Source organism: Vulpes vulpes, chromosome 7, assembly GCF_048418805.1.
Source record: "Vulpes vulpes isolate BD-2025 chromosome 7, VulVul3, whole genome shotgun sequence".
Lineage (NCBI taxonomy): Eukaryota > Metazoa > Chordata > Mammalia > Carnivora > Canidae > Vulpes > Vulpes vulpes.
This window is the reverse complement of record NC_132786.1, coordinates 60,067,304-60,093,611: the sequence shown is the minus strand read 5'-3', so window position 1 is coordinate 60,093,611 and position 26,308 is coordinate 60,067,304.

Here is a 26,308-nt window from a genome sequence, read left to right as displayed (position 1 = left end):
GACGGGATCACTTCCCGAGGTGAGCTCCCAGGTGGAGAAAATACTTGGCTTCCCATTCTTTCGAGAGGGAGGAAATGGCAAGTAAAGAAAACTCAGAGAGAGAGAGAGAGAGAGAGAGAGAATAAATCAAAAGCTAAATGACACCCGAGAATGGATGTTGAGTCCTTAGGAGCCCAAATATCAGCATTGCCTCATTACCCATATGAAAGGGGACATGCAGCGGAATTATCGCAGCCGCACAGGCTCTTCCAGGCAGCATCCTGGGCTGGTGGTGCCTTCATTCACCCGAGGAAGGAGCTGCCGTCCCGAGCAGGAGCTGTGCCCGCCACTGGGAGGACGGGGATGTGGGGACAAGGCGTCACCCTCAAGGGCTCACCCGGGAGAAGAGCGAGAGCACAGAGCATCCCGACTGCCGGGGGATGAGCGCTGAGGAAGGTGCTGCAGGAGCTCCTGCGGTTGAGGAGGCTCCTGGGGGCCCCGGGTGTGAGCACCAAGGGTCCGCACAAGTGACACGGAGAGGAGCAGAGGGGGTGAGGCGCAGAGAGCAGTTGCAATAGGCTCGGAGGGGGACTGCAGGCCAGGCCCGTGGCCGGGACGCCGTGGTGGGGAGGTAGCTGGCGGGGGCCGCGGGGATCCACAGGGCGCCGCTGGGGCTTGAACCTGCTTCTGAGAACCAGGGGAGCCGGAGGGGCAGCAGAACCAGCACATCCTGGTCCTCGGGGGCAATCCCGGCTAGTGGCCTTTGAGACTTCCTTTAACATCCCGCGGGTAATGACATCGCAGCAAAGAACCGTGGATAATCCGCCGAGGAGAAATGAGCGTGACATGGGTCCAGCCTTGGATCTCCAGGGTCGGTCGGCAGGGACTAGGGGTGGACTCGAGGCAGCCGCCCAGGGAGGCGCGGGCGTGGGAGCTCCCCGGGGCGAGGAGGGGCCCAACACCTCTGAGCTCAGGGGCCGGCGGAGCTCAGCCTGGGGACGTGCCTGGGCCACTTGGGAGAGGAGCGCGTTGGGCTGGGACTCCTGGAGGTGTCAGGCCGCTCTCTGCAGGGGTGTCCACCTGGGTCTGCTGCACCTGCCGGGGCCCATGATGCCGGGTGACCCTGTGACCAGCACGGCCTCCCGCCATCCGGAAATGTTGCCGCAGCTCAAAAAGCCGCTGTGGGATGAAGGACATGGAGGCATAGACGGTGCAGTATTCCATGTTGACACCAGGCACCTGCCGGCGCGGCTGAAAAGGGTCCTTTCCCGGGACGTTGGGCCCCTCAGCACCAGGAGCTGGGGTCCCAGGGGCTCAGTGCGAGAAGCGTCCGCCTTGGGTCAGGCCGTGACCTCAGGGTCTGGGGTTCGAGCCCCGCGTCCTGCTCAGCGGACGGTCTGCTTATCCCTCTGCCCTCCCTGCCCCCTGCTCATACTTGGTCTCTGCCAAGTAAATATATAAAATCTTAAAAGAAGCTTTTTATTCCTTTTAAGCAAGTTTTAACTGCGCGGATAGCCCCAAAGCCTTCCCGCAGGGTTGTGCCCTCAGCGCACATCAGCCTGTTGCGGGCTCACTGCCACCGCCTGCGGATGTCCCGACTGCAGCACTGTCCCCGCTCCTCCCGCCCAACTCTCTGCCCCACAGACAGTGCTAGAGCGGAGCAAGGGCGCAGGCCTCTAAGCGGGCCCAGTGGGGACCCTTCCTGCTGCTTCTCTGCTCCAGGGGGGTGGGAACATTTGTATGTCACACCCCACATTAGTGCCTTATTGTTTCCTAATTAAAAAAAAAAAAATCTTGGGTGCTCGCGACCTACGGCCAAATTCTCTAAATCCTGCTGCCGCCTGCGACTCCATATATGGCTCGTGTCTAGCGTTGGTCCAGCGTGCACGATGCAACAAAAACATAGTTTATTTATTTTTTTGATCGAGTCTTAGACGAGACATTTCATCTAAATTATGGCACTTCTAGAACGTTAGAAGAGCGCATAATAAACGTGCATTATTTTTCCAGCTTTACCGCAACACGATTGACATGGAATGTGCACGTTTCGGTCGGTGGGTGGTGCAAAGGTCCGAGATATGTGTACATGGGGGAGTTTGCCCTGAGAGACTGCGTAGCACAACCTCCACCTCCCGTAGATAGCGGTTCGCTGTCGTTGTCGTGGTTGTGGTGGTGACAACGTCCAGGTGCCACTCGCAGCCCCACCCGGGGCCTGACCACCAGGCGTCCCAGCCCGGATCCTTCGTGCATTCGCCCATCGGGGGCACCGGGGCAGCTTTCCTGTGCTGACGGCCGTTACCAGCTTGGCGGGGATCACGGAAACGACTTCCCCGGGAGCTACTTTGCACAGAGCGTGGCAGGCGCCCCTCCGGGCCTCCCCGGGCGTGAGCTGAACACAAGAGCCTGTGAGAGGAGGAGAAACAGGGAGTCTCTTCAAGACGACGATACTTTCAGGAAACATCCAAACGAAGTTGCCGTACACTGAGAAAATGGGACATTTCAAAAATCAAAGGCTACGTCAAATGGAGGCTGAGATCCTAGAAAAGACAACGTAACTCTAAGCTTAGAAGGAGGAGTGAACGCTTTGATTTTGAAATATGAAACCAACTCAAAGGATGGAGATTACTTTGTGGGTGCTCGGGGTCTGAAACAGCTTGAAACTACAGGAAGTGCCTACTTCCCGGGGGCTCGGGGTCTCGGTGGTTGAGCATCTGCCTTTGGCTTAGGTCGTAACCCCGGGTCCTGGTATCGAGTCCCCACATCGGGCTCCCCACAGGGACCCTGCTTCTCCCTCTGCCTGGGTCTCTGCCTCTCTCTGTCTCTGTGTCTCTCATGAATAAATAAATACAACCTTAAAAAAATAATAAAAGAAAAAGAAACCCCCTTCATGGAAGGATCATTCTTGCCTAACCCTTGGCAGTGTGCATGGAGCCAGGAGCAGGTGTTGCTCTTTTCCTCTCTCCTGACAAAGCAGGAGGAGCTCTTTGGTATCTGGAGCCATTATTGTCAGTAATAAATTGGAGATTAATCTAAAACATGACTCTGCCTCAATTTACAATGGCCACAAGCAGCTCGTGTGTTTATCTGGGACACAACCACGTAGATCTCCAGATACCTAGTGCTTTAATCTCGTCCCACATCAAGCCTCAATGACATAATTTAGAAAGTTGCTGAAGAAGAAAAAAAAATGATTAGCTAAGTTTTACATTCTATCTTCAGTTATGTAAAAAAAAAAAAAAAATGATGCCCAGCGTCCTTTGAGATCTTCTTGAATGTTTAATGAACAGTAAGTTTGTTTTCATAAGACAGAAAGCATATCACTCTAAAAATGAAAATTCATGATTTGGACAGACTGGAGTGAGGAAAGCATGTCATCAATATTTACTGGAACATTAATATTTGCAAAAAGTATTCATAAACTGGAAAGTGGCCATAATTCTAAATCCAAGTGATGGGTTGCAGGGGAAGATGTACGGTGAAACCTACGACCCCGAACTCAGACTTTACCCGAGTCATGCAAGTTGAGTATTTGTGTGTATCTGGATCATCGAGGCTCATTTTTTAAAGCCACATAAGCTGCAGCCCTCACATCCCCCCAAACCCATCCCCATCGGGACGCCTTCTTTTTTTTTAAACCAAAACTCAAGCAGATTTACTAATCTGCGATGTGTTACAACCAGGGTATATATTTATAGCGCTTCTAAAATCATTTCAAAATATATCGTACAAAATAAATAAGTGAAGAGCCACGGAGAACGACAGCGCGCTTGTGCGTACCTATGTCCTGTTTCAAGTTTTGCCCCATCTGGAGCGGCCGGCCTCGCCCGGAGGAAAGGGCCTTGGACCGCAGTGGGGGGCACGATGGCAAGAGTGGCCGTGGCCACGTGCAGGCCCGTGTGGCCCCAGGGCATGGGCTACCCCAGGAGGAGGTGCCCAGGATGACCGGGGGACCCACTGCGCATGGCCATGGGCTGCCGTTGCCCTGGGTGGCAGTTGTCAGATGAGCACATGCAAGTCACGAGGGGCGACCATGAGCTGGAAGGGCTGGGTGCACAAGGGAAGGGGAGCCAGAGGCTGAGCCCAATCCTACAGGTGATGGGGTTAAATGACACGGGACTCCACGCCTGCACAGGCACAGGCCCACGTCAGGGTGCGTGCTCAGGTTCCCACAAGCCGCAGGCCACCAGGGGAACTGTGGGTGATGGTTCTCCAGGCCGCTCTCCAGGGCGTCAGCCTTCATCTGCACCGTAACTGAGTTGCATACCCGGCCCTGTTCCTCGGTCCCACGTGATCGCTGCAGTCACTTTTTCTTCATTGATTCAAGAGCCGAGGAGCTCTTCCCTGGCCTGCACATGTGCCTGGGCCGTTGGTTCACCCCGGCTCCTGCCTCTGACTTGCCACGCTCTTCAGTGAGTCTTGATAAGTGTGATTAATAAGACCAGATTCACCGATACTTTCTTCTGTGGTTAGTACTTTCCAACCCTTCTGTAGGATGTCTCCGTATCTCAGCTAATGGGCATATTTGCTGTGCAAAAATCTAGACCTTTCTTGTTTCGTCTCCACGTTTAGACCTATAGACTAGTTGCAGGGAATCTCTATGTGCGGTGAGAGAGGTCGTGATGATCTTGTTCCTTGGTGTTGGCGATGACGTCGTACTGCTTTAATCAAACAGCACCTATCCCCCGTTGCGGCGCTGGGTCACCTTGTGATAAGGGGAGGGTCCATACGCAGGCACGTTCTCTGATTGTGTTTCCATTGGCCTATGTCAGGATCTTCAAACTTGAGGAACACCTGGAGGGCTTGTTACAACCGTTTCTGACTTGGGGTCTTGGGGGATCCAGGAGGCGGGGATGCTAACCACCTTCTTGGCCAGGGGGCAGGCTCACTTGGGGAACCACGGACCAATGTGTCTATCCTTGCTCAAATCACTCTCTTAATGTCTTTACATTTATAAATCTGGATATCCGGTGCTTACATCCCACGTGTTTTGTCCTTGTAGATCACCTTGGCTATTCTCAGCCCTAATAATTTTCATATAAATTTTAAAATCAGATCGTCAATCCCTGCAAAAAGCACCCTGCTGTGACCACTAATGTACCACAGGGAGCCAGTGAATATATTGGATATTAGATCACATCTAATCTTTCAGCCCATTAACATGACATTCTGTCTCACTACATTCAATTCAGTCCTACAATTTTTCTTGCTATGATTTGTTCTCCCTTTCTGTTTTCTGGAAAACTTGCTTGAGATTGTTATTGTTCCTTTCTTAAAAGTTTTGAAACTTTACTGCTGAAGCCTTCTGGAACTAAGAAAAATTTTCTTTTGTGATTAGGATCTTAATTACACATGCAAGCTTCTTAGCAGCTCCCTAATTTGGGTAGAAATCTTTCAGAGGTTGGGAAGGTGGGACAAAACATTAGAGAGTGAGGTTATGCAATGCAGAGCAGAAATTTGAGGACCAGAGAGGAGAGAACACCTTGCTGTAGGGAGGCCCAGCAGCTGGGGGTGACGTTCAAGCACCTGTCTAGTGTGGGGCACTTGTCTGGGGATGTTAACTGGGGAGCACGATAGCCTCTCAAACGTGACATTGCCATCCTCAGAGCACAGTCACATTTCCTACATGGCAGCTCAGGTCTTCCCAAAGAGGGTTCCATCAACCACAGCAAGGTCACACGGCGTCCAGAGTCAAAGGGAGAGAGGGACGGGCAGCATGTGTCTTAAGCATCCTCAAAGGCCTGCCATATCGGTTCCCCACAACCGCTCTGTGGGTGCCATGCCTCTACTGTCTTCACTGGCTCATGCCCCCACTGCTGAAGGCCCTTGTCCCTTGCGTCTGCCAAGACATTTCTCCTCCCATTCCTTGAACACAGCGTTTCCTTCACCTACTCCCTCCTGGGGGCTCAGCTTAAATGCTTTGTCCACAGAAAGATCTTTCCTGGGAGCACCTGAGTGTCTCAGTCAGTAAGATCTAGATAACTGAAGACTAGATCTAGTTAACTAACTCTAGATCTCAGCTCAGGTATAGATCTCAGGGTAGTGAGTTCTAGTCCCACTTTGGGCTCCACGTTGTACATGGGGCCTACTTAAAAAAAATTCTTTCCTGATTGGCACACAAGTCCCTTTGCCTTCATTTACCCCCACTGTGATGGCCTCTTACAGCTGTATTCTATGTGTCCCTAGAATTTATTAGACTTGAAGAAGGGAGCCCCGGTGGCGCAGGGGTTTAGCAGCACCTGCAGCCCAGGGCGTGATCCTGGAGACCCCAGATCGAGTCCCACGTCGGGCTTCCTGCATGGAACCTGCTTCTCCCTCTTCCTGTGTCTCTGCCTCTCATTCTCTCTGTCTCTCTGTCTCTCTCTCTCTGAATAAATAAATTTTAAAAAAAATCTTTAAAAAATTAAATAAAATAAAAAAATAAAAGACTTGAAGTTATAATATCATGAGCACATTTACTTGGATCTTGTCTACCTCCCTCACTGTCCTAGAAGCTCCTTAAGTGCACAAATCTTATTTTTTTTCCTACTATAGTCTAACTAATTCCTGCATATAGTTGTTTCTGACAAGTATATGCTCATATATGAATCTTATTCTCTCACCATGACTTGGACTTCCAGAACTCTGTGAACCCTGTAAGCCATTCACCTGTGTGGCCTCCTAGTCACACATATGTGCAGGTGCATATGCACATACAACATCTCATCCTAACTTCACACAGTAAGCTCTGTCTTTTTTTTTTTTTAATTTAATGGAATGGCCAGCCAGCGAGAGGGTGCTGTGGGGCCCCCACATCAGCTCCCCCAGCAGCAGGTCTTCTGTGAGTTCTTTACGGCACAGGGTGGGGTGGGGGTACAGATCCCTTCTGTGTTGCTGGGCAGGAGTAGATCCACTGTTGTACAATCATTTTCTATTTCTCTAAGATGCCCATTTTTATTTTCTGTCCACTAGAGGAACCAGGCTTCGGTTGGAGCATTTGTATTCATCCTCACCGGCACGTCTGTGCTGCCGGCCATGCCAGCTCCAAGTCTTGGGTGGAAGGGACAGAGAGGAGAACTGCCGAGCTCTCTGCCATCTGTTCCTTGGGTCCTGAGTGTCCCCGGGCCACCCTCCGCCTGTCTTAGCGTTCCTTTGTTCGTTTGCAGGTACCATGCGCGAGTTGCAGCAATACTTTGTGGGAGTAAATGAGACAAGTACATCGACTCTGTGTCCCCGGGAGTGAGAACAGAGAGAACTTCTTTACAAACAGAAGTATCCAATGATTTTTGACACCACAACCCCATTTCCTGAAATCTAGTGTAAGAAAAAAAAAATCTGATGCTTACAGATATTTTATGATTTTTATAACAGGAAAAGTCAGAAATAAAGAGATGACCAATAGTAAGACGTCGGCTGCCCGCGGATCACAGAATACTATGCGACTGTGCGGAGTAGGGCTGTAGCTCACTTCTTCACATCACGCGGAAATACATTCAAGATCCATGTCTGAGTGACTCCAAAGTGGGTTGCAAACAGGATGCATAGAAGAAGCTCCTTTGTAGAAAATACTGTGGCACGTGTGTATAGACATGCGCATGATTTTGCATTTATTGAGGAAAGGAGACCCCCCCCCCCTTAAGCCCGTTCCCTTTCCTACAGCTGCATCTGAGCAGAAGCTAAATTTGGAAGCAGGAAAAAAAAGGCATACATGGGTCTCTAAGCAAGTACATTGAGCATACCTGCCGAGCCCCACAGAAGCCTGCACGCCCCGTGTGGGTTCCTAGCACTGCCTGCAAACCCCTTACTTTCACCCCATCCATTTCCCGGCCCCTCGTGTTAACCGTTAACCCACGCGTTGTTTGTAGCGAAGGCATTTCACTCTGACTCCTCCTGTTCACTCTCAGAAGTTGACGTTGCTTCTGAATTTACTAGAAAAGGACATTTCTTAAGTTCTCCATCTACATTAAATCTACCAGTCTACCCCTGGGATCTTCCCCTTCCTCATGATACTTTTCCCTCCAGTTAGTTTTCCCCCCCCCCCACAGGATCCAATGGTCTTTCCTGCAGATTGTTCCAGAAATTGCTCATGTTTCTCACCTTCAGTTTCCCCACCTCTAGATCTGAGTGGCTGGTCTCCAAGCATCTACGTTCTGGAAAAATCCTCAAGGGTCATTAGGCGCGGCTCCAATCCCACTTCCATCCCCAGCACGCCAACCGACACACCAGGGGCATGAGGCCCCCCTAGGCTTCGTGTCGCCCATTTGCAAAGCTCGGCTGTCCTTTCTCCTACGGGCCTGGCCTGCATATTACATCAGCACGTGGCCACCTCCGAAGATCCCTTTCCTCATTCGCTTTCTAAACTGAGCTTTCCAGAAAGTACACCGACACCTGGTTTGCTTCCTTCTGCCCAGGGTCTTCCTCTTCAGTGGGTTTTCATGCCCCTAACTCAGGTTCTCAGTTTCGAGATGGTGACATATCCCATCTCGGGGTGGTCAGAAAGACAGAGCCTTTCTGTCTTGTCTCTGCTCAGTTTCTAGGAGATCTTATCTGGACCCAGAGTCTTTCTTCTGGATCCATGATCTCAGAGGATTAGTGGATGCAGTTATCCAGCTGTGTAAGGTTTACCCTACTGGGGTACCCATGAAGCTCAGAGTTATATTGTGTGACCTCCTGGCCACTGGTCTGTGACATCAGTGTCAAGTGAGGCAAGCAGAGTGAAACACATTTCTTCTCTCCACACTCCTGTTTGTGATGTTCTTCCATTCACCCCCGGAGGGCCAGCGACCATTGGAACACCACATGTGTACCAGATTCCTAAACAAACCCTATTTGCAATCAGAAGTTAGAATTTTTTTCATAAACTCTGGAACTAGAAATCCCACGCACGGTGTACAGTTTTATTTCAGACAATAATGTTTGCTGCAATAAAAATCTACTTATCAGTAAATAGAACTTCTCTCTTTTTCATTTCACATCTTTAATCATTGTGAGTCAAACTGAATTATTCATAATTCTTAAAACAACATAATGTTTGGACATGTTTGCTATAATTTATTTTTTTTTCATTTTTTAATTTTTATTTATTTATGATAGTCATACACAGAGAGAGAGAGAGAGAGAGAGAGGCAGAGACACAGGCAGAGGGAGAAGCAGGCTCCATGCACCGGGAGCCCGATGTGGGATTCGATCCCAGGTCTCCAGGATCGCGCCCTGGGCCAAAGGCAGGCGCTAAACCGCTGCACCACCCAGGGATCCCTGTTTGCTATAATTTAAAGCAGCAATTTAGATGGAAAGAAAAACTTGTCTTTATTCTGCGTTTTAGCATAGAAGTAAGCAATTAATCTCGGTTTGAGTTTATATGACTGTTTAGGAGTAATGCCTTCCTATCCATTTATGCATTTAACTCAACATGCATTCCGTAATTTTTATTTCTTATTTTGTTGTTGTTAGAAATTTAGCCCTTTGGCAAAGTAAAGGAAGTAATTACTTTTTGTCAAAACGTTGCAAGACTGTAGCTCAAGGGTTATAAAGGAGACTTCATCAAGCCTGTGTGTCTTCTATGCCTACCGTTATTTTACTTATCCTGAGAGCCCTCAGAAGACAAAGCTCTTCATTAATGGACTCAAATATTATACTTCTAATTTTAACAGAAGGTTTTAGATATGTGGTGGTGTAAATGGGATATTATTTGAAAAAAAAAAGCATGAGTGAAAACCTTTATAAATGTGCTCCCTTGATATATTTCCATTTAAATGGCCAATTTTATTAAAGTGCAAAGGGACCCTAGCCATGCACATCTCGTCATGAGTAGCCATGTCTCCTAACTCAACACAAGAGAAATCTTAGATCTAATGAGAAAACAGCCTTTTAAGGACAGCTCTTCAGAAAGCGGCTGAGAGTCTACTCATGCATTTAGATTTATTTGTGGGTATAAACATGCATATTATAGAGCATCGGGTTTTTACCTTTTCATAGTTTATCATCATTGAAAACTGCTGAATATGTTACTCCTTGGACAAGTGATTTTGTCATGACTTTTTCATGGAGTGTCTTAGCATAGAAGAGTGAAAATTACGCCATCCTCATACAAGTGATTCGGAACACGAATGAAAGATGATGCTTTTATATTAAGAGGGATGCGACAACAATGTAAAATAATAGATTATCGCTTTTAATATTGATAAACTCAGGATCTACCTTGGTAAAGATCTTGCATGGACCTAATTGGAGCAAGAATGAATTAGAATAGGCCAAAATGTGGAATTAAGAAAAAGACATTAAACTATTTGTTTTCTTTTTTACTAGACTCTTTCTACTTTATTTTGATACTTATCATTTACCCTAGGTATTAAAAAGCAAACCAACCAACCAACCAACAAACAAAAGAAAACCCATACATTAAAAAAAGAAAATCAGAATTTGAAATCGTAGCCTCTGATGTAGGGACGACTGTACAAACATTGCCTAGTGTGCATTCAGGTCAGTACACGTGGAGACAGAGATGACCCAGGAACCGGGCCAGCAGAGGTCGGGGCGGTGGCATGCTGACAATGCCCTAGGGGTCTGGGCGGCACCCCTTCAGTGGTGGCCCAGACTGGGTCAGGTCAGCCAGTTTCTTCAGATCTCTACCCTCTAGGTATATCCCATATGACCGCCACCACGTCTACACCAAGACTTCCTGTCCCCACCCTCCTGACCATTCTCCTTCTCATTCCAGGATATGTTAGCCAAGCCCCTCAACGTGGATCACGTCTCTCTATACAGTCCAACCTCAGGCTACTTCTTTTTCCACACGTGTGACCCACCAGGTGCCCTGCTTGAAGCAAGGTAGCCTTACCACTCTCCGGTAGTACCTCCTCTGGGCTGGGCTGTCATTTGTGAACTGACATTCATTTCTAACTCACACCCAAATACTGAGCTGGCCCATCATGAGCCGAGCTCAAGCTTTTTCCTCCCATGTCAGCTCGTCACAAAGGATCACCCATACGGGTGTATGCTGACGGGTAGGCTGAGTGCAGTTAGTGATGGGTGACATGGGGCCACTCGTTACCTCTGTGTGAGACTTAACCTGTGATTTGCTTAAAGCTGGGTGCACCAACTTCCATCTTGCAACAGATTGTTTCTGGGCCTCCCACACTGATGGTTGAGTGGATACATGATAGCTTAGTTCACAGAGAGTAGTAGAGGCCATATGGTTACTAGTTGCCCACGGGACAGGTGCTCTGTCCCTATCAAGACTCAGCACATCGGGAGTTGTCCTACAAAAGACATACATGCTCAAAGAAGACAGCTTGTGCTTGATCCACAGCGCAAAGCATCCACGTTGTGGGCTTCTCAATGGGGCTCACACCAATTCATCACTGATATCTCCAGAACTAGAACGTGCCGGGTCCTATGGCCCACGTGTCACTGTACGTCAAACCTTCGCCTGGGACCACAGCAGGATCCTTCCTGCTTGGAGCCCCCTTAAAGCAACCACCTGGGGAGTCAACTGCTGTCTGAACTGAAGTGGTATTCTCAGGTGTAGAGCACACTGTGGCCACAGCCTGGCCTACGAGGCACCATATGAGTCTGGATTCTTTAGAAGGATGGAAATTGGGACAGAATTCCAGCTTCTTTGGGAAATCCAAAAAGATCTTACTCGTAAGACCTTAGACTGATTGGGTGGAGCTCACCCATATTTTGGAAGGTCCTCAAAGTTGACTGATTCTGAACATTAATTTATCTGAATTATACCCTCATTAGAGCATCTCACCTGGGGTTTGACCGGTCAGCTGGTCACTCTAGCCTACCCAGGTTGGCACATGGGATTGACCGTCCCAGGTAGTGTTGAGCCTTCTTTGTGATGGGAGCTGTGTGATTCAATGATTTCTTCCTTGATTTTGAAAATGTGTTTCAACACCTCCCCAGCCACATCTAAATATTTCACATAATGTGGCGGGACTCTGAACGTGCACGGAGGACATCCGCATCACACGGAACACATCTGTCTCCGCACGGGTACATGATACATTAGCACGATGCCACTGATTTAGTGGATCAACGTGGTATCAGTAGGATGTTCAGATAATTCAGGCCTCTCTGGAGGATATTATGGCAGAGGGTTGGATATTTAACCTAGCCTTGGGGCCAGGCTCTAAATGTACACTGTTTTCGTGTGTGTGTGTGTGTGTGTGTGTGTGTGTGTGTGTGTTTTAATCCATGTGGATACGAACTTGTTCTGATCCCTTTTCTGATTGTAGCCAGCTAACCAGTGTTTACCCACTCTGCTAAGGCCACAGCCTCAGGCATGGACACCGATCTCTGATGAAGTAGAGAGAAGCCTCTTTTCACCCTCCACGGCCCACATGGGCTTTGCAAGACACTGACTGGCAACTGAAATGCTGAGATGACGGGCAACACCTCCAGACCCTTTATATTTGTAAGGGTGGCTCCTAATCTCCAAGAGATGGGGTATTGCCACTGATGTGAGGTCTTGGCCACATGGGGACGGGGGCAGTTTCAGAGGCTTCCACGTGACCATGTGTATATGACAGCTTCTCAGCCACTAGGTGAGGCCCCGGTATGGGACCGGTGACACATTCAGACATGCCCACTCTACTTACTCATTTAAGAACTGAAGACATAGCCATGGGGTGGGTCTGTGGACTGAGTGGGCCCGTTACAGACAGATTTAGTCAGGAATTCATTTGTCACCTGGTCCCCGTGTGCTCCCAAGTTAGTCAGGGAGCATGAAGATGCTTCGAGTCTCTGAACACGGGTGCTGACACAGACCAATGTACTGCCCTAACCAGACACCAAATATTGGGCACCCCCTCCCTAGTGTCAGTGACTATGTCTATATAAATTCTGGACTGTGTTTGTACTGTGAGCGAATTATGAAAATTTGCAGTATACCCAAGCCCTGGTCTCATCATCAAGTAAAAGAAAATATTGGAGCAAGAAAATGGGAAGATTTCTGATCAGTGTAACCCTAAGTAATCCGATGATTACTGTCTGCTTTCTTGTAGCTAGATTAATATAAATCACAGAGAACGCATGTGATAAAGTGTAATATCCCAAGAATCAAGTTGTTATGAGTTGCATTTACTGGGTGATCCCCCGAAAGACACCGATATCCCTGAAAATATATAAAATGGATGCTTCACATCATCATGGAATGTTGAAGTATTTAAGATCATAGCGTTCATGTAAGACAAGATCGTTCTTGCTAGAAAAAAAAAAAAGTGAAGTCTCAGTTCTCTGAATTTCCCCAAGATATGGGACAAATATTACCTCAGATATGCAATTCATTGGCATCAAGTCTCCAGGTAATTTCTCTGGGATGAAAAGCAAGCATTGTGATAGATGCCAGGGGGTCTGTTCACAAACATTTGTGTATCATCTTTTCCCCAGAAACTAGCAGTTATGTCCCCTAACAAAGAAAAGAAGAGAGATGTAAAATATATTCCTATTGGATAGGCACTGTGTGTGTGTTGGGAAGATGGGAGCGTAGAATGCTGAGTTCCAGAAAAAATGCCTTCACACTACATTACAAAAATCAAAATGAGTTTGTAAAGCTTGACAACCTTTTTCTGCTACGTTTGTGGGTAGAGAATTTACAGGTTTTATACAAAACCTCACAAACCGCTGTGTGCTGTCCTTCCAAAGTGCCTTATTTAACGGCAGATTCCAGGGAGCACTGGCGTGTACTCTAGACAGGACTTCCTGCTCTTTTTCTCCCTCGGATAGATCCAGAAACAAAACTAGTTTAAGGAATGAAGTCACAATTCCACAATATTTAGGAAAAATGGCTTACATAAAAGCATCCAAAATAATACTTCTTTTCTTCAAAATTTAAGAGGTAAATTATCAAGAACTAATATTAAAATAGTGTTATGTATGTTGTGAAATGTAAGGTTTTCTGGGAAACGGCACCTGCCATTTTGCCAGGCACCCCCAAGTGTTTCACTGGAAACAGATGAGGAATGGTTGGGTCATCCAGCTCCTTAGTGTGATGTGCGACTTGCAAACAGAAAAACACAGAGCATAGAGTCTTAGATGTGTGCCTCGGGGCTTTCTTTCAAGAACACCTGAGCCAATGACAAGCATTAAGGACTTTATAGATCTACCTTTGGATATAGAGTGAAAGGCAGACAGCATTGTACAGGGAACTTGAGGCAATATTTTTAAACCTAGGATTTTCTAGTTTTTCTTGAATATGGCTCCCAAAGGAAAATATACATTTCAAAACAAAGCAGGTGCAAGCAAAAGAATTCTCACAGAGAGAGATGCAATTGCAAGGGAATTCGACATTGCCTCCAGGCATGTTTGCAATAAGAGTATTAATGACCGGGTAAGAAACATGGCAAGAAATATTTGATGCTGCTCAAGGGAAAATAAAAGACCTGGAAAATTGCCTTCATTCAGTGGAGGGGAGTGAAAAGTGGGCACATGTCTACTTGCTTGTATAAATCTTCGTACAGTGCTACGTAAATATTACACGATCCCAGAAAGAATACAGGTGGGCCATGTGGGAACATGCGTTCCCAGGGCCTGGGAAGGGCCAAGGTCCAGAAGCCCGCCGGTGCTGACGGTCATGCGACGGGGACTGTCAAGCAGCCGAGTCTTCAGCACTGATACACATGCCCATTTGTTCGGAATTGTATTTTCCAGATCTAAACCTTGAGAAATGCATTCACAGAAAAGTGCTATACATGAAGAAGTCAAGGAATGACTTCCTTATCATACCCAGTGAGATTAAACATATCCTGCAGTCAGCTTGTCAATTATAATGATTGTATGTATTGGAAAATGAGAGACACTTCAAGGCATTTTTTTATGGTGTAAAAATTGAACTTTATTTTATTTGTTTATTATCTGACTCTCTGACTAGTATGTGAGATCCATGAGGCTGTGACCCTTATCTGTTTTGTTTGCTTGGCCACAGATCATGTAGTTCTGCACAACAATCCCTGGATTCAACAAATTCCAACTCATGAAACGCACTACCATATTTTTAAAAGAACACACTAAAGTTGATAATTCGTGCTCACATGGGATACAGATACCAATCCCAGGATGTGATATGCTCAAAAAAGGGGGGGGTATAGAAAGGGAGCATGAATTTCTGCCTCAAGCGCCCCGAGCCACATCACTTACTAGCAACACAGTCTTGAGAAAGCCATGTAGACTCTTTCTCTTCATCTATTCAATTGAGATATCACCACTTGCTTTACAGTGTTGTTGTAAGATTTCATGCAATCATGCCTGTAAATTGCACAGTGCTTGGTGCATGTGGGGAGATGGGCACAAAAATACATTTGTATTCCTCCTGTGTCAGGTTCTGTGGCCAACGTCAGAGTACCCAACCCCTGGTTTGCTTAAAGTAAAATTCTCTGCAGTACCTAAGTCCTTTAATTTCTTCAAAAAACCATGATCAAATTCAAATGTGGATTTTTAGGCTACGAGTAGATTATCAATCCAATGCCTGAGAGAATGTAATTATTTCAGAAGAATAAGACACTGCATTACGAAAGCATTCTAAAAAGTGCTCCAGACATGGAGGAAATTGCACTTAAAATGGATTCTTGTCCTTGTTATTTAATGCACTGGTGATGACAGGCGTCCTTTGGGAGTTAGATGTTTAATTGGGTCACCGATTCACACCATGGTAATAAAAAAAAAAGATCTTCTTAGTTTCATACTGAGAATAATGATTTCCTTAACGTACCCAGTTAGATAAAACATATCCTGCAGTCAGCTTGTCAATTATAATGATTGTGTGTATCGGCAAATGAGAGACCCTTCAGCGCATTTTTTTATGGTGTAAAAATTGAACTTTATTTTATTTGCTTATTATCTGACCCTCTGACTAGTATGTGAGTTCCATGAGGCTGTGACCCTTATCTGTTTTGTTTGCTTAAACAGTGCTTGGTACATAATAAATATGCAATCAATTTATTTTAAAAGATTTGAATGAATGAAGGCTTTCACCTGGAAAGTGAATGGAATATTTGATCTTCAAGAGTGACTATCCCTGAGGCATGCATTATATAAAGGTTATAAAAAAAGAGGGGAGAAAAGACCCATCCATGAGTGTTCCCCCAAACTTTCCTGACTTACCATTTGACAATTTATTTTCCTCTGTGCATAGATTCGTTCTAGGCCATTCTGGGGCTATTATTTTGCTTATGTGATAAAGGTCCTCTTCTTTGGTGATGAGTTAACAGTAGCATTTTCCTCGAGGCTGCTACACGTCCCTTTCTTTATATAATAGGGGAAGCAAGTGTTTGCACAAGGAACCCATTTCTGGTGAATTTAGGTAAAGATACAAATATGAAAGCTTTGAATGCAGGTTTTAGTTTTATCAAAAAGTCTGAACACAATAGAGAATCCAGAAGTGGACCCTCAACTTTATGGTAAACTAATATTCGACAAAGGAGGAAATACTATCCACTGGAAAAAAGACAGTCTCTTCAATAAATGGTGTTGGGAAAATTGGACATCCACTCTCTTGCACCATACACAAAGATGAACTCAAAATGGATGAAAGATCTCAATGTGAGACAAGATTCCATCAAAATCCTAGAGGAGAACCCAGGCAACACCCTTTTCGAACTTGCCCACAGCAATTTCTTGCAAGATACATCCATGAAGGCAAAAGAAACAAAAGCAAAAATAAACTGTTGGGACTTCATCAAGATAAGAAGCTTCTGCACAGCAAAGGATACAGTCAACAGAACTAAAAGACAACCTGCAGAATGGTAGAAGATTTTTGCAAATGACCTATCAGAGAAAGGGCTAGCATCCAAGATCTATAAAGAACTTATTAAACTCAACATCAAAAAACAAACAATCCAATCATGAAATGGGCAAAAGACATGAAGAGAAATCTCACAGAGGAAGACATAGACATGGACAACATGCACATGAGAAAATGCTCCACATCACTGGCCATCAGGGAAATACAAATCAAAACCACCATGAGATACCACCTCACACCAGTGAGAATGGGGAAAATTAACAAGGCTGGAAACCACAAATATTGATTCTATACACTGTAAATCCCTCCACCTCCCCTGGAACGTTCCAGTGCTGCTTTGTCAATAATGGCTTTTCCCCTGAACTTCTAGCTGGTCTTCTGGGAGAGGGGCCCGCTGTGCTGATTCTCAGGTGTGTGTACCTGGGGAGCTGCCCCGCCTCCTGCCAGGTGTACGGCTCAGTGGGAGTTGTTTATCCTGTGAGGCCCCTGCTCAGTCCCAGGTACAGGGTGACACCAGGAGGGACAACAACAGTGTGGGCAGCCAGCTGTGCAGCCCTGGAGTCAGCTTGCGCAGTAACTACAACAGCTCCCAGTGTGCGGGTGCCTGGGTGCTCCAGGGCGGGGCTGCTGACCTGCATAGCTCTAGGCCCAGCGGCAGGAGCGTCCTGGCTGTCCTGGGTCCTCCCGGCCTCTGCTTGTCCCAGGTGAGCACCGGATCCTCGGCTGTGTCCCTCGGCACCCTGGCCCCGGGGGCTTGCGACACTGTGAATGGACCTAGAGTACCACGATGTGAAATTCAGAAGCATCAGAGTAAATTTTGTGCCAAATTAACTTATCCTTTATTACAAATAAAATATATAAGCCCTTACAGAAGGTTTACGAATATCATAAAATCACCAGCACAATTACAGGGAGGAGAAGGCTCCATTGGGCTGCAGCCACCACGAGCCCCCCAGCAGGAGCTGGGGTGGGCTCCCGAGGTGGTCAGGGTGCTGCTCAGGGGTTGAAGCTGTTTGTTCCGGAGGCGGGTGGCAGCTCTGGCATTCTGGGGACCCCAATTGCAGTCGCCGGTGCCTACTCATCCGGGGTGGCTGCGGGTGCAGGTGGGTCCTCCTCATCGGGGCAGGGAATTATAGGTTCGACCAGAGTCTGCACTACCTTAATCTCAGGAGACAGCATCTCGGTTTGACCAACTCTTCAGCTCCAGCAGCCAGGACCAACTCCATCACCTCACGCCCTGAAGCTTCAGCAGGCCCCACAGTCGGAGCTGGGGCGGGATCTTGAGGTGGTGCAAGGGGTTGCTCTGGCTCCGAGGCAAGTTGCTCCATCGAGTTAGGAGTCTGCCCAGGCATATCAACGGCCTCGAGAGCAGGGGTGGCACCTGCTCATCCTCCAGGGCTCCCAGGGGTGCAGGGGGCTCCTCCTAGGCGGAGCAGTGAACTAGAGCAGTGACCACTATCTGCAGGGGCTTCGCCTCCCCAGTGGACGCCTCACTGTGGGCCGAGCCCTCAGCCCCAGCAGCCAGGACAGCCTCAATCCCCTCAGGCCCTGACGGGGCAGCAGGCCCCACGGTCACAGCTGGGGCGCGCTCCTGAGCTGGTTCAGGGTGTTTCCCTCGGGCCGAAGCTGTAGCTACAAGAAGGCAAAGTATCACCATCATGACTTTCCACGTCCCTCCCAAATCAAGGCCACTCTTCCCACTGCTCAATGTGTGTGAGGGCAAGAGCCCTGGGAGGTGTCCCCAGCCTGCAGTCCGTGGGGTGGGTGTGAGCCAACCCCCTGTTCCCGACCCATATGCATGGAAGCTGGATTCTTGGGGCCAGCCCGTCTCCTGCTCGACCACCCCCAGCCTCTGGCTCCACTGCATGGAGGCGTCTTATTTGCTGGAGGTAACGCCGGACATGGAGTTCCACGTCTGAGCCTGGCATGTGCTGTCTTAGGAATTGCAGAAGTTTCATAAGCGAGGGAAATTCTGGGAGCTGACAAAAGTCATCCCGATAATAATCCAGCCATATTTCCAGCATGCAGGAGATGGCCCTGGGGATGGACAGGCGGGCACAGGCGTCAGAAGACAGGGCTCTATCACATGCAGGTGTCCCGAGGAAGCCCTGCGGGACCCGGGGCCCCGGCCTCCCGCGCGGGGCTGTCGGAGGCCAGTCCTGCTCTTCTCCCCCTGCCACCTGGCGGTCCTGCCTGCCACTGGCCTGCTCCCCAAGGAGGACCTTGCATGCAGCCTCTGTGTGGGGAGCCCACGCCCAGTGGGTTGACCATCACCGTCTTTCCTGGGGAAGGGGGGCTCCCTCCTCAGCTTGGTCCCTGCCCACCTGCCCCTTGAGTCTACCGGCAGGCGCCGGGGGACAGGGGGCATCTGGCCTGTCAGTGCCCTCACTGCACACACTGTCACTCTGTGAAGCTCCAAGCCCGGAGGGCTCGGGCTCTGTGTCCTGCCAGGCCTTGCCAAGAGCCGCCCGGGACCGCCACCTTCCCTCCTGTGGCTCTCTGCTGCCTCACTCACGAGAGGTCCCCAGGGTGTCATTCCACTGACTCTAATCTCCCTTCTCCCCCGGGACAGGGGCCGTCTGATCCGGGAGCCCTCACCCGCCCTCCTGAGCACCTGCTGTGCCCCCAGGTCCAGGTGCCACCATTTTGGGGAGTGCGATGCTCCACAACCCCTCTGTTTGGGTCCCAGGTGTGGGGCAGAGAGGGGATGGGGGGCATGGAGAAGGTCTCCTTAGGAGTCCCAGTGCCTCCCACCAAGCCTGCACCCCATCCTGGCTCTCCTTCCCTCTTTTCCAGAAGGGGCCTTAGACCTTTACCCTGTCACAGGAATTGCAGATGTGTGGGGTGAGGGTGCAGCCCCCCCCACCCCACAGCCCCCTCACTGCCCTCCTGGAGAGGGAAGGCCCTCCTGCAGGACCCAGAGTCACTCACAGTTTCCAGCACTGCAGGACGGCGTCGTTGTCACCACACGCAGCTGCGATGCACCCATACGTAGAGGAGGGCAGGGGCATCCCATGAATCATCCTGTGGAGGCGACCTCTCATCATGGGGGCTGTCACCCTCTGACCCCGACTAGACCAGAGCCCTATGCGTGGGGCCACGGGCAGCTCCCGGGGAAGCGCCCGCACCTGCTGTGCCTCCTGAAGGCTTGAGCAAGGAACGGGCTCTGGTCAGGCCCGTGGCCGATATCCGAGTAGGCCCGGGGCGCCCCGGGGTTCCTGCGGTCCCCCGGTCTGGTTATCCCAGGACACAGACCCTCGGTGGACTCTCAAACCTCCCTTTCAATGGGGAAACAGGCCAGCTCAGGACCCTGGTGACAGGGTGGGGGGGAGGGCTCTGTGACACGGAAGTGACCTCACTTCCTGGGACCCCCTCCCTGACCCACTCCTGGAGGAAGCTGCAGGGGCAGCGCTCGGGGCTGACGACGCCCGCCCCTCCCGGCAGGCAATGACCTGTGCACACAGGGACACGACCGCACCTCTGTCCACAGGCCCCAGGGAAGGACTGTGTGCAGCAGGGCCCCAGCCTGGACACACTGGTACCCCCATTCTGGAGGCCCAGAAGATGATAGTCCCACCGAGGCAGGGATGGGCAACAGATTCCCAGGATCCTAGGCTCCTGAATCCAAGGCAAACCCTACAGAAGGTGTCGGGTCTTGGCCTAGAAGGTGTGAGGCCGTCCTCATCCTGAACCCCTGCCTGCCGTGTGTTACGGGCCCTCCCCTCATTTCCACTGGGTGAGCTGTGGACAGCGGTGCCCCCGTGGGTCACCCTGACCTGAGCTCTTCTCAGCCTGGAACGTGCTGGAATGCCTCCTCTATGGGCTGTCGATGCCCACACCCACCCCGGTCACATCTCCATGTCTGCAGCCAGTTCCATCCACACAACCTTTTCCCAGCTCCTCGGGAAGGGAGGGGCAGTCTTGGCCCCCTACGGAGGACACAGAGCTGGCTTCATGCCCCCTTCTGCCTCCTTCCCAGGCTGTGGTCCTGGCGAGGCAGTGGCCCTGCTGGGGTCTTCACCTCCTCCCCTCAGTGGCCCCAGGAGCCCCAGCTGCTGCATTTGTTAAAGCCCCACAGTTGGTCACAGCCTCACCTGCGGAGCTCAGGACCCAGAGGTAGCACCAGGTGCTCTATCTAGGGAGCAATTGCTCTTCTCATTCCTGATGATGTTCCGTATTTGTCCATCTTCCCCCCTGGAGCATGAGCTCCGAGAGGGAGGATCGGGCCTGCTGATCAGCTCCAGCACTATCTGTGCTCAGGGCTCAGGGGCTGAAGGAGCAGGTGGGAAGTCCCATCCCGCCACGGGCCAGCTCAGCCGTGGGAGCCTTAGTGATGTGGGACATTTTTAAATACTTGTGCTTTTCTTTTCTTAATGGAAACTCTGTGCCCAATGGGGGACTCAAGCGTCCACTGGTCATTTTAAAACTAGTGGACTGATAACTATTTCAGTTAATTTGGTGTCCACATTTGTAGGTCTATCCATTGTTATTTCCTCTAAACTGAGCAGAATCATGATAACATAAAAAAAAAAAAATCAGGAGACATGTGGCCTGAGGTTAAAACCCACCGTAAAATCTACCAATATAGGACTGTTGGTAGGAACTTGGTATTCACCAAACTACTCAGGCACTTACATCTCTGGTCACAGAGACACACACACGTGCCCACGCTCAGAGTGACTGAAATGGTCTCATGAGGACGTTCATTAGCATCCTCGCAGCTCCCTGCATGATTGCTGCTCCCAGCTCCCAGGGGAGTTTCTGCAGTGCGCCCCACCCACACCTAAGGAAGTCCACCCTCTTGGCCTCATGCTGTCCAGGGAGGTCACCACAGGGCGTCGTACAAGGAGCCCTTGGAGCAGCAGGGGCGACGTCGGCCACCAGAGCCGTTTCGTAAGCTTCCAGGAGGCTTTGACACTGCAGGTGCCCAGGGAGGGAGGTCTGCACCTCCATGGCTTGGGCTGCAGTGTGAGCATTTCCTAGGGCCCTAAGGGGACAGCGGGTAATTACAGAATATCTGGGGACCTCGAATTCCTCCCTGGGGACGCTACTTTGGAAACTGCTGGACCCTGGGCTCTGAGCTCAGGTGAAAGATTTGGAGGAAGCTCAGGCAATGGTATTACGTTCTCGAGGCTTTCCAGGAAATTTTCTTCCAGAATGTATATGCAGCTCAGTCAAGGCTTTGGACAATAACGATGCAATGACTGGCAGGGTGACACTGGTTGTGGGCACACCAAGGGTGCCCTCACATGGACGTATATTTGAGCAATTACTGATGCCAAGTCAGTGAATTTGGTCTTGCCCCTTGCAGTCATCCTAACACCCACATTTCTAAAGGAAATATTCACTCACAGAAATAACACTTCTTTTTATTAGAGCGTTGATGTGACTATAGTCAGACAATGTAACATCTCATTTAATATCAGGAGTAGAAAAGATGCATTTAGGGAAGGCAAGTATCTCCTCCTTGTCCTTCCGGTTTCCATCAAACTCATGGAGTCATGTTTGGAAGGATTAAAGTTAAAATAGATCGCTGTTCTTGCCGAATTTGTTAAGAGAAAATGATGAGTTATCTGATGAGTGTTAATTTTGCTTCTCAAAAAAAAAAAAAAAGATGTGTTAACATGTCACATCATTTCTCTTTCCAGAGTAATCCACAGACACATCCAAGTAACTAACCACTTGTCCTCTTCTTTCAATTTGAGTTGTTTGCTCCAACATGTGGAAATACATTGAAGCAAAAAGTGATGGGTTAGGAAAATATCTGGAAAACCATTTTTTTTTCCAATTCAACAAAATTATTTAACTTCTGTGAGTGTGTGTGTGTGTGTGTGTGTGTGTGTGTGTGTGTTTGACTGTGAGTGTTTCCCAGGAAGGAAGGTCTGCATGGAAGAAGGTCGGAGGCAGAAGGTCTACGTCTGGACTCCTGTTGTGATTCTGAGTCTGGGGTTGTGGATTTGCTCCCGAATGGGACCCTCTGTGCCCTGTGACCCTGGGTCAGGTGTTCAAAACTGCAGCTATTTCAGAAAACCGTTCTTTTCCTCACCCTTCGATTCATGAGTTACACATCCAAGAAGACTGACTCCACACAGATTATCCAAATTAAATGATATCTTGTTGACACGCATGTTCACTATCTCATGTGCTATTTAGAAGAGTCCAGAAGGGGCTGGTTGTTTCCTAGTCTCCTGGAACACTTGCTTTCACAGAACTGAAGCTCCAGTGCAGCTCGTGTGTGCTGACTGTGTCACAGCGATGGGAAGGCTATGGGCCATGGGGCAAGCGCTCAGGAGGACAAAGGATCAGGCTCTGGGCCAGGCCACGAGCAGACATGTTCATGACCAGGTTAATGGAGACCTTTGTGATATTTCTCCAAACTGGGGCTCCCGTACTTTCTCTTCTGTTGCACATGGAGTTATTCACCAGGAAGTAGCAGCCTTGCAGGCAGGACTTTCTAGGAGAGATAGGAGTCAACATGCCTGTGCCAATGTCATTTTTAATGGATTAATTCACAAGCTAAATCATTTTAAAACACAAGACATTTACATTGAAAAACTACCATGTACTGGGCCAAGACAGTCCTGCCTTAGTAGTTTCTGTGAAATCAGGTGCACAGCGGCAGGAAAATCATCTCATCTCCTGTTATGTGAAAGTGAATATGTGCATTGTGAGGAGTGAGAAATTTCTAGGTGTATGATAGAGAGATGATGGAGGAGAGATGGATTACAGGGAGGCTCTTCAGCGATAGATGGACACAACAGCCGATCAAGAAATAGATAGGGAGTAACATTGTTCTTGAGAGCTATTCCTCAGCCCTCCACCCTGCTTGGAAGGTCCTGGCCAGGGGTGAAGCATGAGGACCCATTACTAGCAGGGCAATGTTATCAGAAACTTCCTGGCACTCACGGGGTCACAATCTTATCTCCTCTTTTCCAAACCAACATTGACCTCCCAGAAGGGCCTCCAGGCTTCCAATGAAAGCCATGGTTTCCACAGGTGCAGGGGCTGCACGGGGGATGAGCACGGACTGCGGAGCATTGGAAGCACAGCACAGGAAGGGGTTTTCACCTTTCCTCAGCAGCTAGAGTCCAGCTGTGGCAACATTAGAGTTGCAAGGTGGGAATACCACGTCCCCAGGCCTTCTGTCAATATTCATCGTGCCTCTGCAGCTCTAGCAAATGCACACGCTGCACCCAAAGTGTGGAGCTGCACACCTGCCAGCCTGAGCAACTGCACAAAGTGGTGCCCACCTGGAAGCCTAGGAAAAACTTGGCCTGGCCAGCGTCGCCCTCTGCTGATCTGAGCTCACCGGGCAAGGCTCCTTCCTGTGACCTCCCCTATGGAATGGGAAACAGGTGGGTGCACTTGCTCAGGTGTGGGTAGCACAGCTGGGAGAAGGTCATCCAGGAGACATGCCGGGTGAGGATTGGACTTCCCACCCTTGGACCTCTGGGATCTTTATAGGCTTCCAAGAAAGTAGGGAACATTTCTATTACTGCACACATCCGGTGAGTGCCCCGGAAGCTGCATTTTCCTCAGAGGCCATGACATAACAATAGGGCAGCAGCATGGGATGAGACAGGGCCTGAGGCTCAGGGACAAGGCTCTGATCTGGGTCACATAATGATTGCATGAAGGGGAGTTTCTTAGGCCTTGGGAGCAGGAGAAGGATCCCACATCATGGCTTCTGTACTGCCCTCTGGCTTTTATTTTTTTTTAACTTTTTAATTTACTTATGATAGTCACAGAGAGAGAGAGGGAGAGAGAGAGAGAGAGGTAGAGACACAGGCAGAGGGAGAAGCAGGCTCCATGCACCAGGAGCCCGATGTGGGATTCGATCCCGGATCTCCAGGATCACGCCCTGGGCCAAAGGCAGGCGCCAATCCACTGTGCCACCCAGGGATCCCTGCCCTCTGACTTTAAAAGCCCAGTGTGCTCATGGAGGAGCTCCTCTACCCTCCACCTACAGGCATCTGCACAGAGGGAGGGAACACCCTTAAACAGGTGCTTTGGAATGAGGAAAGAGCAGTCAGTTGTTTCTCCTAAAAAAAGAAATCCTCTCATCATGACTATGGATGTGCTTTGGGTTGGTTTGGTTTGGTTTGGGGTCATTTCATTTGGTTCCATTTGGTTTGGTTTCACATGATGTTGTATGGTTTTGTTTCCATGAGCCCATGTCAGAGATATGCCTGAGCATGAGGGACAGAGAAAGAGAGAGTCAGAGGGAAGCAACCGGTCCTGGGTCTCGTGCTATTGGACCACTACGTGCCCACTTGCCAAACACTGCGTCCTTGGGAAATCATCTGGAGGGTGAAAAATCTCCATGCCCAGGCCTCAGAAAGGACGTATCATGATCCAGCATTGAAGGGGGTTTCGGGATATGTATAAAGGGCAACCGTCAACTCATCCCATTACAGACCATGTGCGACCGCGGCCCCATGTGGAGCACAGGGCACCCACGCTGGATGCTCAAGGATCGATGTGGCCTGTGTAGTACTTCACGTAAAACACTGGGTGTGCAGGAGATCCTCATGTCTACGTATCCCCTGAACCCAACAAGCTGCTGTCTCCCATCAGGTAACTAAGGCTGGAGGAATTAATATAACTATGGAGAGGTTCAGAAATGCTGCACAATAGAAACCCCACAAAAAAAGAACAAAAGAGAGACATGCACGCTATTCATCCATGCTAATATTTTATTAAGGGAAAAACACTACACACAATTCTAAATTAACACTAAAGAGTAAACGGACTGCATGGGTTAACTATTGACAATCACAGTCCCTGCAAAGCTACCACCCCCGAGTCAAGAAAAACTAATCTCACGAGAAAACACAATGTCCATTTGCAGAGCCCACAGCGCGTGCTCGAAGCTGAAAACCCAAATGCAGTCATGTGTACGCCAATGAGAGCTTAAAGTCTGAGTTTCTATTTCCATTGGAGTGACAAGTGCTCATTTGAAATTCCTTATTTTTTGAAGAAACTATTTGCAGAAGAAAAATTGACATTCCAGAGAGAAGAGTAGCCTTTACCATACTGCATGGATTTCCCTAAGGAAAGTGCAAGGTGTTTCTGGGGGTGGGAGTCTGTGCACGGCCCCAGGAGCATGAGAGGTAGCACACTGTGGACCCGGAATTCCCATGCAAAGCAGCTGGGCAAGCGCTGATTCCCCACATGAGTCCAGGAAAGGCCACTTCCTCAGGTCTGCAGTCACCCGTCAGGGTGCAGTGGGCTGGAGGACAATGTCCGAGGCCAGGAGCTGGCTCATTCGCTCTCACTGTCTTCTGAAGATGAGGACACCTGTAGGTCACTGTGGAGGACACCCCAGGGGCCACAGACACAGGCTCCGTCTGACAGGTGGGGGGCAGGAGGGCCCGGAGCAGGGCCTGGCTTCTCGGGAGGAAGGAATGATGGAGCTGCTAGGAACCAGGATCTCCAGCAGCTTCTGTCCAATCTGGTAAAGGCCATTCTCAGAGGCTGACTGGGGGCCGGCGCAGAAGGCAGCCATGGGGGATCGGTGCAGGGCTGCAGCGTCTCCAGGTGAGGTGTGGCAGGTGTCGCTGGGGGCCCTTGCTTGGCCAGAGGGCAGGTGTCTTCCTGGTCTGTGGG